At 39.4% G+C, this 12,494-nt stretch overlaps 1 pseudogene; it reads left to right on the forward strand.

Moving 5' to 3' along the window:
- The first annotated feature begins 857 nt into the window (after positions 1-857).
- On the forward strand, positions 858-2,734 carry LOC148011759 (ribonuclease TUDOR 1 pseudogene; annotated as a pseudogene).
- The last annotated feature ends 9,760 nt before the right edge of the window (positions 2,735-12,494 follow it).

A 12,494-nucleotide genomic window follows, 5' to 3' on the forward strand; every position in this document is an offset into this window, starting at 1 on the left:
CTTGCTCCGCTATTCCTTTCATCCTCCTCTGTTTCAGAGTTTCTCTCTTTCCCTCTCACTATCTCTCTCATCACCATCATCAACGTCGTCGTCATCATCATCAGCTCTAGCCTTAGGCATGGTGACTCAATGGATCAAAGGCATGGTCAAGGGCATCCCTTCGGGAGACTCTCTGTTGATCATGGGCAAGATCTAGCCCCCCCCCCCCAAAGAAGACCATAACCTTGTCTTCTTTGATTGCCCCTAAATTGGCTTGGCATGGTCATAGAGATGAACCGATTGCTTGGGAAAGTCGCAAGTTTCTAAGGAAAAAGTGTATTGGAAAGGAAGTTACCTTCAAGGTTGATTATGTTGTGCCATCAATCAATAGAGAATTCGGGTATGTGTATATGGATCAAGTGAACCCCTTCAGGGTGCAATATACATGGGCCTTGGGGGCATAAAATGCCAGCACCTTTAGGGTGCAATAAACCAAGACCTTCCATTCTCTATGAAGCATGATTGCCATGTGGGTGTGGCACAACAGAGCCACCCATCCTCCATGGCTCATCCAAATGCAACATACTAGGTCTTCCCATTTGGCAAGGCATATTTTCCCTGTCCAAGGGCAGCAGACCCCAAACATCCATTGTGTCTAGGTGAGGTAAAATTGGACCATCCATCATTTTAGGCATGTTATGACCATCAATATGCAACAAGCCGAGTCCATCAATATGCCTCTCAAATCGGATAGTTCTAGGGATGCCCATGGGCCTCTCTGCACCTAGCCGCCACTGCTCTTTGTCATACATCCTCCTAGCAAGGCCAGCACAAAGGTTGTGACACTTACAAATGGTGAGTCAGAATTTGTAGAGTTGATGTTAGCACAAAGATTTGCTGCTACAAATTATGTGCCACCTCCTTCTAACTCTATTGTTATTCATGATGATAATTTTAAAGGAAAGGTCATTGAGGTTATTAATGGAGACTGTATTGTGGTTGCGGATGATGCCACTCCTTTTGGCAGTTCTATAGCTAAGCGTAGAGTGAACTTGTCAAGCATATGTTCTTCCAAAATGGGAGATCCAAAGCTTCAGATAAAACCTACTCCTATTCGAGAGAGGCTTGTGAATTTTTACGAAATCGACTCATAGAACAAGAGGTTAATGTAGCATTGGAGTATTCTCACAAAGTAACTACAATAGATGGGCTTGTACCAAGCATTAATCCAGTTGCAATTGAATCATGAGTGATGGACTTTGGGACTTTATTTTTGGCATCCTCAGTCAAGTGGGAGTTTGATGGTATAGCTCTTAGTATTCCCATTCAAGGATAGTTGGATGGCATCAATGTTCTAGAAATGGTGGTAGCAAGAGGACTTTCCATGGCTATCAGGCACCATGATTTTGAAGACCGGTCTAATTACTATGATGCCTTCCTTGTAGCTAGATCAAGGGCTATGAAGGGAAAGAAAGGTGTACACTCAATTGAGAACCTCCAGTAACGCACACGAATGATTTAACTCTGCCAATGTCTAGGCCAGGGGATCATAATGCAAACTAGAAAGCTCAAGCTATGATACAGAAAGCCAAGCAACTTTTATCCTTCCTTCAGAGAGCAAAGAGGCTTTCTGCTGTAGTGGAATATGTGCTTAGTGGGCACCGCTACAAACTATTTGTACCAAAAGAAACTTGTGCCATTGCATTCTCTTTGTCTAGGGTAACATGCGCGGGTCATGGGGAACCATATGCAGATGATGCGATAAATTTTATGAGGCACAAAACACTACAGAGGGATGTAGAGATTGAGGTAGAGGCAGTTGACAGAACGGGCACATTTTTGGACACCTTATGGGAGTCCAAAACAAATGTGGCTATCTTTCTTCTGGAGGCTAGGCTAACAAAGCTTCATCCTCTATTTTCAGCTAATAGAACTACAAAAGGTCACTTATTGGTTTAGCCTGAGCAAAGTGCTAAAAAATGGATGATAAAGGTATGGGAAAACTATGTTGAAGGACAACAAGAAGTAGATACTTCTAGTTTGTCTGATGCTAACAACTCTAAGTAGGAAGTTCTCAAGGTATGCATGATAGAAGTACTTAGAGGTGGTAAGGTTTATGCTCACTTAGCAAGTGATGCACATGTCTCGAGTATCCAAATGCAGTTGAAAGCTTTCAAAGTGAATGAAAACTCGCACGCACTAGTAAATTTCCAACCAAAAAAGGGTGATGTTGTTATGGCACAATTTTTAGTGGATGGGTCTTGGAACCGGGTGATGGTTGTAACTTTGCCACAACAATCACGAAAAGGACTCTGAAGTCTTTTACATAGATTATGGAAATTAGGAACTGGTTTCATTTTCCAAATTAAGGCCTTTAGATCCATCTATCTCTAGTTCTCCATGGCTTGCTTTACTATGTAGCCTTGCTTATATCAAAGTACCTGAGCTAGAAGAAGACCATGGACAAGAGGCAGTTGAATATCTCCATTCAACTATTGGAGATAAGAGTTTCATGGCTGTTGTAGTTGCAAAAGGCACTTCTGGTGGAAAAGTAAAAGGCCAAGGGACATGCACTAACTTTAGTGTAATACTTTATGAGGTGGAGCCATCCAAGTCTGCGAATGCTACTATGCTTGAGGCTGGCTTTGCTTCGATAGACCGGAGGAACAAGTGGACAATGATAAAACAAAGATTAGTGACCAAGAATGTAGAGCTTTACTCCATATTTCAAGGTGGCTTGATGCAAGGGATGTAGAAAGACATAATAAATTTATGGATAAAATGCACCAACAAAGAGACAATAGTATCTACAAAAACAAATAAGTCGTGGCTCTTAGTTCTAGTTCCTTTTCTCACTCTTTGCGTCCCCAAATGAATGCATTGACTCCTACTCTATGGCAACAAGAAGCTCTCCAAGCTATGAGCAGAATCAACTAATTGAGCAACACAATCAATTCATGTCTAAGATGGACCGAGTGGTCTCAACCCTCTCAATCATCAACATGCAAGCCAAGGTAATCAATGACAAACTTGCAATCCTTATGACTCAAGTTACTCAAATGGCTATAATTAAAAGGACCGATTAATATGATTATGAGTAGCAACATGGTTATTCTCATGGAAATTATGAGTACCATGACCACGGACATGGTTTAGATATGCAAAGGTAGCATCATGTGCCTACTTATGGTTAGCATGTATACTATGATTGTGCATATTTTGAGCAGCAACATGCATTTGATGACTATGTATGTTCTTATGAGCTACACTCTAGTCACATATTTGGACAACCATCTAGACATCCTTATGTACATGGGCAACATCATGCAAATGTATACGAGTATGTACATGGGAAGAAACATCATTATCAACAACAAAGTGCTCGATATCATCAGCCACTTGATCACTACTATGAGCAACATGATGCTTCTCATGAAAGATGCCATGTGATGAGAGCATCTCACTGCAGCTTCATGAGCAGGTGTCCCATCAGCCCAAGGCCCTTAACTTTGAATGCCTAGAAGTAGCCACAAATGTGGGGCTCATGAACATGCAATGCCTAGGGGTTGATGCAGCAAATGTAGCAGTGATTGCAGCCTCATTTGCTATTGTTTTACATGGCACAATGGTTCCCAACAATGAGTTTATGGATAAGTCGATGCATGCTACCATATGGGTCAATGAGGATCTTGTGCCACCATCACTGCTTGAAGATGACACCATGAATCACTTCTATGATACAACAAATGCATTGGATCACAATTATCCTTTTGACCCGGGTTGTAGTATGGAAAACCATGCTTGTATGGATGACCCTTATACTCTTGATGCTTATCAAGTAGGTTATCCATTTGATCCCGGGGAAAGGAATGGTTTTGGAAAAGCCCTAGCTCGATCAAAATTTCACCAGTGCATCCCTCTCCCTACTTCAAGGGTGCAATTTTGATTGAGGATTAGCTAACTTTGCCCTGATCAAAATTGCACCTATATGACTGAAAGTATGCTTCATGAGCTTTGTTTTGACATGTCACAAGTGTCAATCAGAGCTGCCCATAGGAAGTTAAGACTAATTTTCTCTAGCAAGCCTGTTCTAGACAGCATGTTGTCCATTGTTTGTCAACCCCTAATTGTCAAGAATTGGTGGCTAAACTCATACGCTATCAACTTACACATGTTGTGTGCATCATACACACATGAGATTGTACTTCCCTATAGCGATATTCTCCTTTGTAATGCTAAACAAAGTAGTACTCTGCAACCCCCCTTCCCTTTTGAGCTGCATCAATTAGTTCTTTTTTTGTTTTTGAGGGAAAAAACCTTCGAGGTCGGGATGTAATGTAAAAGAGTGGGGATAGACGAGTAGGACACGAGTTAGCATGGGAATACCAAGTTATACTGACGGGGTATTTAAGGTGTTTAGAGACCCAATTAGGACATCACTTATCAATAATCAAGTCTCTTTTACCCTTCCTTCTAGCTTTCATAGCTTCCCTTCCCTTTCTCTCTCTTTTCCTATCTTTCTCTCTCTTTTGCTAGTATTTCTCTCTCTTATTTCTCCTTCTCTCTCCTCTTTGTAGTCTCTCCCTTCTCGCCTTGTCTCTCCTAGGTCTCCTTCATTACAACAACCATTCACCTTGAGCATCCTTCATTTACATACACACTAGGCATAAAGCCAAAGTACTTGCAATTGGGAAGGAAAGTTAGTTGATCCATCCCAAAGTAAGAAAATAGTCAACCAAGAGAGTAAAACTTCACTTGAAAGCCATGTCTCTTATTGTGACTCGATGCTCTACCATGTTAAGAGTATGAGTAATTTTTATGTCTACATTTTGCCTAGAACCTTTATTGCATAATTCTTTGATTAATGCACTTTTTATTACATATGCGATTTTGCTATATCTCATACTCTCATATTCCTTGAACATATGCACAAAAACTGCAATTGGTATGAACCAACTTAAGTGTACATTCTTTGAGCCAATGCTTGGCTTCATAGAGTTTAACATGCATATGTGTGCTGAAATTTTTGTGCTACACATGTGCAAAATGTCATTGTTATATATTGGTCATTCTATGCTATGGAGATTCAGTACGTGTATAGACTCAAGGTTTCTATATTGTCACCCCCCTTAGGCAACATGCACTTGGAGTCGTAGAAAAATACAAGATTCTCCATGAGCTACTTGGATGTATGCCCCTTAGAGAAATCTACCAATTTCAAGGTGGTAACACTTAAAATAACTTGTGAAACTCTCAATATTTTTCCACACAATAATCCAAAGGGTATACTTCTGTATATAAAAGACAATTAGTTGCATAGGCATCATGAAATTACTCATTCTCAATGTACTACAAAGACTTACTATTTGCAATGTTTCATTGAACGGTTACATTGGGTGCAATATGTATTTGCTTTTGGATGAATACATGTTGTACCATGCCTCTGTTACAAGGTGAGAATCAACCTTCCTTTGTTTGAGGGCTAAAATTTTACCATTTCCATGCTTTGATATATCTACAACTCTAGATGCTTTCACCTTAAAAGCTCTCTTCATACTTGGATGCATATGCACTCAAGATAAGTAATGATATGTATTTGTGATCCAATTCTCTTCTTCATTTTTCTTGTTACATACTTCTTTTGAGAGAATGCTTGTTCATCTCTCAAGCATTATAACCTAGGTGATATATGTAAAGAAGTACATGGTAAGCCCTAAATAGTAAGCATGTTAGGTCCAACCACAATAATCACCAATATACCATACAAATTAATATGACATGAAGAGATGTTTACACTTTTGTAAAGAGATACAAGCATTGATATCGAAACACATATAGATATGTACATCAACGTAAAGTAAGGATTCAATTTTAAGGTATCACTTTAATCATATCATTTACATGAAATATACATAAGAATATCATAGAATTTTGCAAAAGAAAATTGCAAAATAATGAATTAGAGTTTGATCTCACTCAATACATTGCATAAAAATGTAAGTATTAAAGAATAGTTGAAACAAGGATGGTAGCCATATAGCATGCAAATCTGAATAGGGACATTGTGTGTTATTTGGATGGAGCCCCAAGAGGAACACCAAGAAAACATGGATGCTACTAAAAGAAAATATGTCTTGTATAATCAACAAACATCTTTTTCATGTTTGATGTGACCACAATAAGAAAAAGAACACTAAGAACAAGAAATCTTCACGTAGCTTCAAGGAAACAATTCTCCAACGGCTTTAATTTGAACCAAATTGATTATGCCCTTCATATTATTCATAGAATTCATCACAAGACCACTAAGATAAAAGAGAATACACCACTTTGAATGGAAATCATCACATAGTATTCTTCTTCAAAGGTTCCATATCTTTCTCTCACAATTCCTCACTCATAGATACATTGTTTTGCATAAATTTTGGCTATTGCTCTCACTCACTCACTCACTCATGCATACTCTCTCTCAATATTATAATGTGATAATAAAAAGTAATCATTCATAACCCCTATTAGGTCGTGGATACCCCTCCTAAGAGGTATGTCTAGTATGAAAGGTCACCATGACCACCATAGTGTCCCTTGAGAGCTTACTACTATCACAGTCGCTTTATTCTTTACTTCAAGTCTTTAGCAGCTAGTTCTTCCACTTCTTTAAACTATTTTGAACTTATATTTATCCCTTCCCAAGATTGGAAAACTTTTCCAAGCTATATATTCATCCATCAGCACACTTACAAAGATATATTGAACAAAACAAAATACAAATAAAGGCTCCACATACAATCAACAGAGGGTTAATAGAAGGCATCAGAAAGCCTCTAGCTCAACTTAAATCACTCAAAACCATCAAGAATAAATTGAAAAACTTCCAAAAAAACTCAAACTTCATCAATCCTTACTCCAACCTCTCATACTGAAGAAAAATAGAGCTAAACAGAAGGTCGACAGACTCAAACAAGCCCAATTAGACACTAACAAGACATCAACAGAACATGTCAGAACATCATATCTTCACTATAAAACATCATGAGCTTCAAAAACATAATTAACACTATCCAAAATGATCCCAAAAACTTCCAAAAAAACTAAACATGATTCAAAAGCTATAAAAAATCAACCATTCAGTCCACAAAAACAACAAAAATCTGCCAAAAAATCAAATCATCTCAACCCTCAACATATCCCCACACTTAATCAAGGAGCATCCTTACGACCTAGGAAAAAGAGAATACAAGTTCAAAATATAGCTCATCTTGATCTTCTTTAGCATCTTCAAGGAACACCATCCAAACATGATCCCAACTTATAACATGTTTCTAATAAAGAATACAACAAAAAGGAAAACACCTTCATCCATTATCATAGCTTTGAAATATAAAAGCACAACAAAATTTACAAAATTTAAAAGATATAAGAGGTTTGTTTTCTTCTGCCACTAAGTATCATGAATTCTCTATCAATAGTGGACTTGTCTACTATAGAACGAGGCTGTGTATACCGGCAAGCTAGTCACTTAAGCTGAAGATATTATGGGAAGCTCATGATTTCCCTTTCTCAGGACATCGTGGCTATGCCAAAACTCTCAATGCAGTTAGGAAGAGCTACCATTGGGAGAGGCTTAAAGGTGACGTTCTCAAATATGTCACCGAGTTTTTGTCTTGTCAACGTATCAAAGTCGAACATGTCAAGATGCCAGGGAAGTTACAACCACTTGACATTCCCCAAATGAACTGGGAATTCATTAGCATGGACTTCGTTGTTGGCCTACCCCAAGTTCAGGGGGAATACAACTCCATCATGGTTCTGGTTGATATGCTTACTAAGGTTGCACACCTTATTCCAGTGAAGACAAAACCTACATATCGCCAAATTGCTGATTCAATCTGTTTTGCTGGTTGTCACTACCACGTCCTGTACCACGGCCTCTTGAAGAGGACCTGCCATGTCCCCTTCCTAAACTAGAGTACAAAGCTTGGACCTATTCACCACTTTTTTGAGATGTCTCACTTTGCATCTTGATCTCTTCAGTGATCATAAGGGAGACCAACTCAACAAAATCTGGAAACGGCTTTCTGACATATACGGAAGTTACAAAAGACTTCCAAGCCTTTTCATTATTAAGTCCACCCAAGGTAGACGACACCAAATCATCATCATTGGGCATTGCATCAATCGCTGCCAAGGCATCTACAATGCTCCTTACCTTTAGTACATACTCATTGATAGACATCTTCCCTTTCTTCAATGTATTCAACTCTTGCTTGAGTTGAATCTTTTGTGCCTTTGTATTTATGGAGAATATACTTTCAAGTATGGTCCAAGCTGCATATGAATTCTCTGCATTTCTAATATGTCCCAGCATATTATTGTCAATTACTGCAGACAGCCAATACATGACCTTTTTGTCTTTTGCATTCCATTCCTTCCAAGCCTTTGTCTCTTCTGCAGTTGGAGGATCAGTTACCTCTGTCTCCTTTTCTTCACCTGAAACAAACTCGTAGAGGCCTTTTCCAATAAGGAAGTTCGTGACATGGAACTTCCATGAAGGGTAGTTGTTCTTGTCGAGCTTCTCAATGATGGGATTTTCACTATTCTCTGTCATTATCACAAAACTAATACCAAACAGTAAGCAAATCTTCTACAACCCTCGATCGGTAGTGCACAACAATACACCAGATAGCCTTTTTCATTGTCTGCTCAACAATACATGCAATCTGCAACCAGTTTGCATATAAACCTTTTGTTTATTCACTAGTAAACACCTTTGAGCTTACAGATCTGAAATTTGTAACGTGTGCACCTGTATTCGGCAGACACAGTTGAAATTGCAGGATACCTTGAATTGCTGTCCACAACCTTGCGAGTCTAAAATGGGGCTTGAAATGACCTCGGATGGCCAAACCTTATGAGAATGGAAGAGCTTCTTAACCATTGCTTGCTTGCTCGAATCCTTGGCTCCTTCACTTTAGCCTTCAAAACCAGTGTCAATGAGTGGCGCAGCTCTGATACCATGTCACGAATCACGTGGTGGGGGGACTTGCTCAAGATGCTGCGCCGAACACACACAGAATGCACAAGGAGAAGCTCACTCAAGAGACAAGAAGAGAGATGGAGGCCAAAACGTTTTCTTGTTGGTTTCTTCTTCTTCTTCCACACACTTTACAATGTACACAAAGTATAGATAAGATACAACATAAAGGAAAGTGGCCTACTGAGTCAAACAATGAATAACCGACTACACTAGTTGACTGGCGCTATAACTATGCCAGTTGTAAATAGGTGTAACAATCTGAATATAATAAGTAATGAGTCAGTGGCCATGTGAGAGTCATAATAACCACTGACGTGCTAAGTGTAGACGTGTGGACCCATCTAACCAGGCGCTCCATCATTAATGTCCACATGTGTTGAGCTTGTCATCTCAATAGAAGGAAGGTGATTTAGTCCTTGCTTATGATTCTAGATTCAGGAAGTTTCCAGGAAAGCTTCAATAACGATAGATGGCCCCTATAATGTAGTTTCCTTCAATCCTAATGGCTATTTTCAAGTACTAATAGTTGATGCTTCTGATGATCCCTTCTTGAGTAATGGCTATTGTCTCAAGAAGTATTACCCTCCCTAGGGATCCTAACAATCACCATCGATAGCTCCTTCATTCTTTGCATGTCGGTTAGTAAGGCTTTGCCTATTTCATGCCTCTTAGCCTTCCTATACTGATCCTAATGAGGTGGCCGTGTTCTGTTAGCCCCTCACAACCACCTCTCACCCCAATAGTACTAACTTTCTATCTAATCTAGTAGCAAAGGTAGCAAGGATGGTTTTGATGCATGTTGTTCCTTCCATTCTTCACTTTCACAAGAAGAAAAAGGAAAAGAAAAACATATTGGTCATGGGAGAAGAGGCCTTTGATCTTTGTCATTCCAACCCATTCTTCGAGAAAAGGTAGAAACACCCTCAAGAATAGGAAAAATGAAAAAAAATTAGAAGAAAAAAAACAAAATCAAAACCATTATGAGAGAGAATGATGAAACTCCCTATCATAACATGCCTCGTTCCAAGAAAAGGTGGGATGAAACCTTGGACGACAAGAAGCAGGTTGTGGAAAAGGTGGTAACACTCCACAATCTAGGATAGCTAAATTACTAACAGAATTTTCAAGAAGCAATTCCAAAGCTGCCTCCCTTGGTGCGCTAGATTCTCCAACTCTATCGATGCTTCTGATTCCTACAGCAAACGATATTTCCAAAATGCAATCTAAGTACCAAACATGTTGGCTACCTCCTTGGGTATGCCTCTTTATCAACCAATCCAAGCGACATTATCAACCAGACAAAGCCGATCTTCATTAACAATCCATGAGTAATGAGAGCTTTCATCCTAATTGGATGGGGATGTAAGTATGGGCTGCCCTCTATATTCATCAACCGAGCGTATGATAGAGGGTGGGGTAAGTGACTAGTCCTTGCCCTTTATATGCAACAAAGAGATGAGAGTGTGAATGGATCATTGCATGCACGAGATGGGCCTCTTAATGCAAAACACACAAATTTGTTCCTGTGCACCACACTATAAGGCTCCCTAGCCTTCCTTCTCACACCGTATGTTGTCACAGGGCGGGATGCACTATTGCACCGTCAATTATGCACAAGGCATACAACCTTTGCACAATTGGTAGTGAGGAATTAATTAATAGGGTAAGGACAGGTTGCCCTCTTGTAATCATCAATAGAGCATGAGACAGAAGGTGGGCTAAGTGTGATAGATTTTCCCTTTTATCAATTGAGAGGTGAGGATTGAGGGACGTTTCGACACTTGGAGACATGTACATTCTCATTGTCCTATGCACACACAGGACATGCCTCCTCTATCCCATCACGATATACTTCATTCTATTTGGCATGTTGTATGATCAAGCTCCTTGACCTTCCTTCTTGCACCTATGCCAAATGGGTTGGGATGCACCAATGCACCATCAATTGTACACATTGGCATACTCCCTCTGAACCATCCCTCTTGTTGATCTGTCAACTAGATGTGAGTTATGGATTTTAATCATTATTATTTGAGTGATGTGAGTCATGGAATGAGTGAGTGATCTATCATTTCAACATGAGTGACTATCGAGATTGAGTGATGTCTACCCGACCATTGACAACTTAGCCAACGTTTCATCAACAAATCTACATCCCTAAGTGCTACTCGAGGGGATTCACTATATATATATTCTCTATATAACGTGCGTTCATGGTCTATTTATAAATATCCTAATCTGTGAATTTTTCTTGAATAAAAAACAACCCTCTTCTATTCAATTTGTAAGTAACGCCTTTATATGACACCCTTCTGTATGTAAAAAATGTATAGAAATGGTGTTTTAAAAACCCCTTATTTTGAACTCACGTTATATATACATATATTCATGAGCGACCCCCCTGAGAAGTGCTACTATATGGTCCTTCCACCATGTTGGAGTAGTGTGATGTGGTGTGCCCTGGTACCTCCTGCCGAGATGGCTACGATCCTTCATGTGACAAGGTTGGTTTCCCTTGACTGTCGGCAAATGGGCTAAGTTTTTCTAACTCTATCCCTTTTGATTTTACGAGTCAGCCATGTTTTAAGTGTGGGGATGCATGTGTATGATTTGTGATCAAGTGTTAGGCCCCTTTTGATCAAGTCAATCTGATCTATTAAGGTCTTAAGTATGGGGATGCGTCCCTACGCGTCCACTTTGCATACGCTCCTGGAATCCTTCGGTTTTCTCCTTTTTTTCATGTGAAAACCCTTCATTGTTCCTAGACATCTTGTTTCACTCTTCTTCCCTCTTCCTCTCATCCTCTTGCTTATTTTCCTTTTTTTTGTCTGTTCATTCGATGCCTCGTTTATTTGTTATTAAATTTTCAATTATTTTACATTTTGACGTTTTGCCTGTTTCCGCACAAATGCCCACCTTTTCGTGTTTTTTCGCGCATCAACACATTTGTGATGTTATCCTTCCCCCATCCATATGCCCTGCCTACCGTGTTGAGCCCATCATTCAAATTTTTTACCCCCTCCCCTGCTCGCGTTCATTCGCATTCATGCGTGAGACGAGGGGGAGCCTCAAAATTTTTTTAACAAAAAAAAAATAAAAAAAAAAATATATATATATATAATTCAAATTAAAAAAAACCTAAATCCAACTCCTTTCCCCCCAACTGTCTCGACCCTCCTTTCTCTCCCCTCACTCTCTCTCTCTCTCTCTCTCTCTCCCTCTCTCCTATGTCCACGGATAACCATTGTATATTGCTATCCTTCAATCTAATCGTGATAGTATCCCTCTTATATATGTTACCCCTGTTGTTTCCCCTCATATTCTAGTTTTTACTATATGCCCTTTTATTGCTGATCCTATATCCTTGCCTATGCCTATTTGATCTACTTATGTTGTTCCACCTATTCCTTCTATTTTTCTAGTAGAATCCCTTCGAAGCCTTGAAAACTCAGTACAAGTAAGTGAGATGAGAGATAGT

This window comes from Lygodium microphyllum, chromosome 28 (assembly GCF_053477565.2).
Source record: "Lygodium microphyllum isolate KBCC chromosome 28, Lygodium_microphyllum_v1.1.10, whole genome shotgun sequence".
NCBI classification, from domain to species: Eukaryota; Viridiplantae; Streptophyta; class Polypodiopsida; order Schizaeales; family Lygodiaceae; genus Lygodium; species Lygodium microphyllum.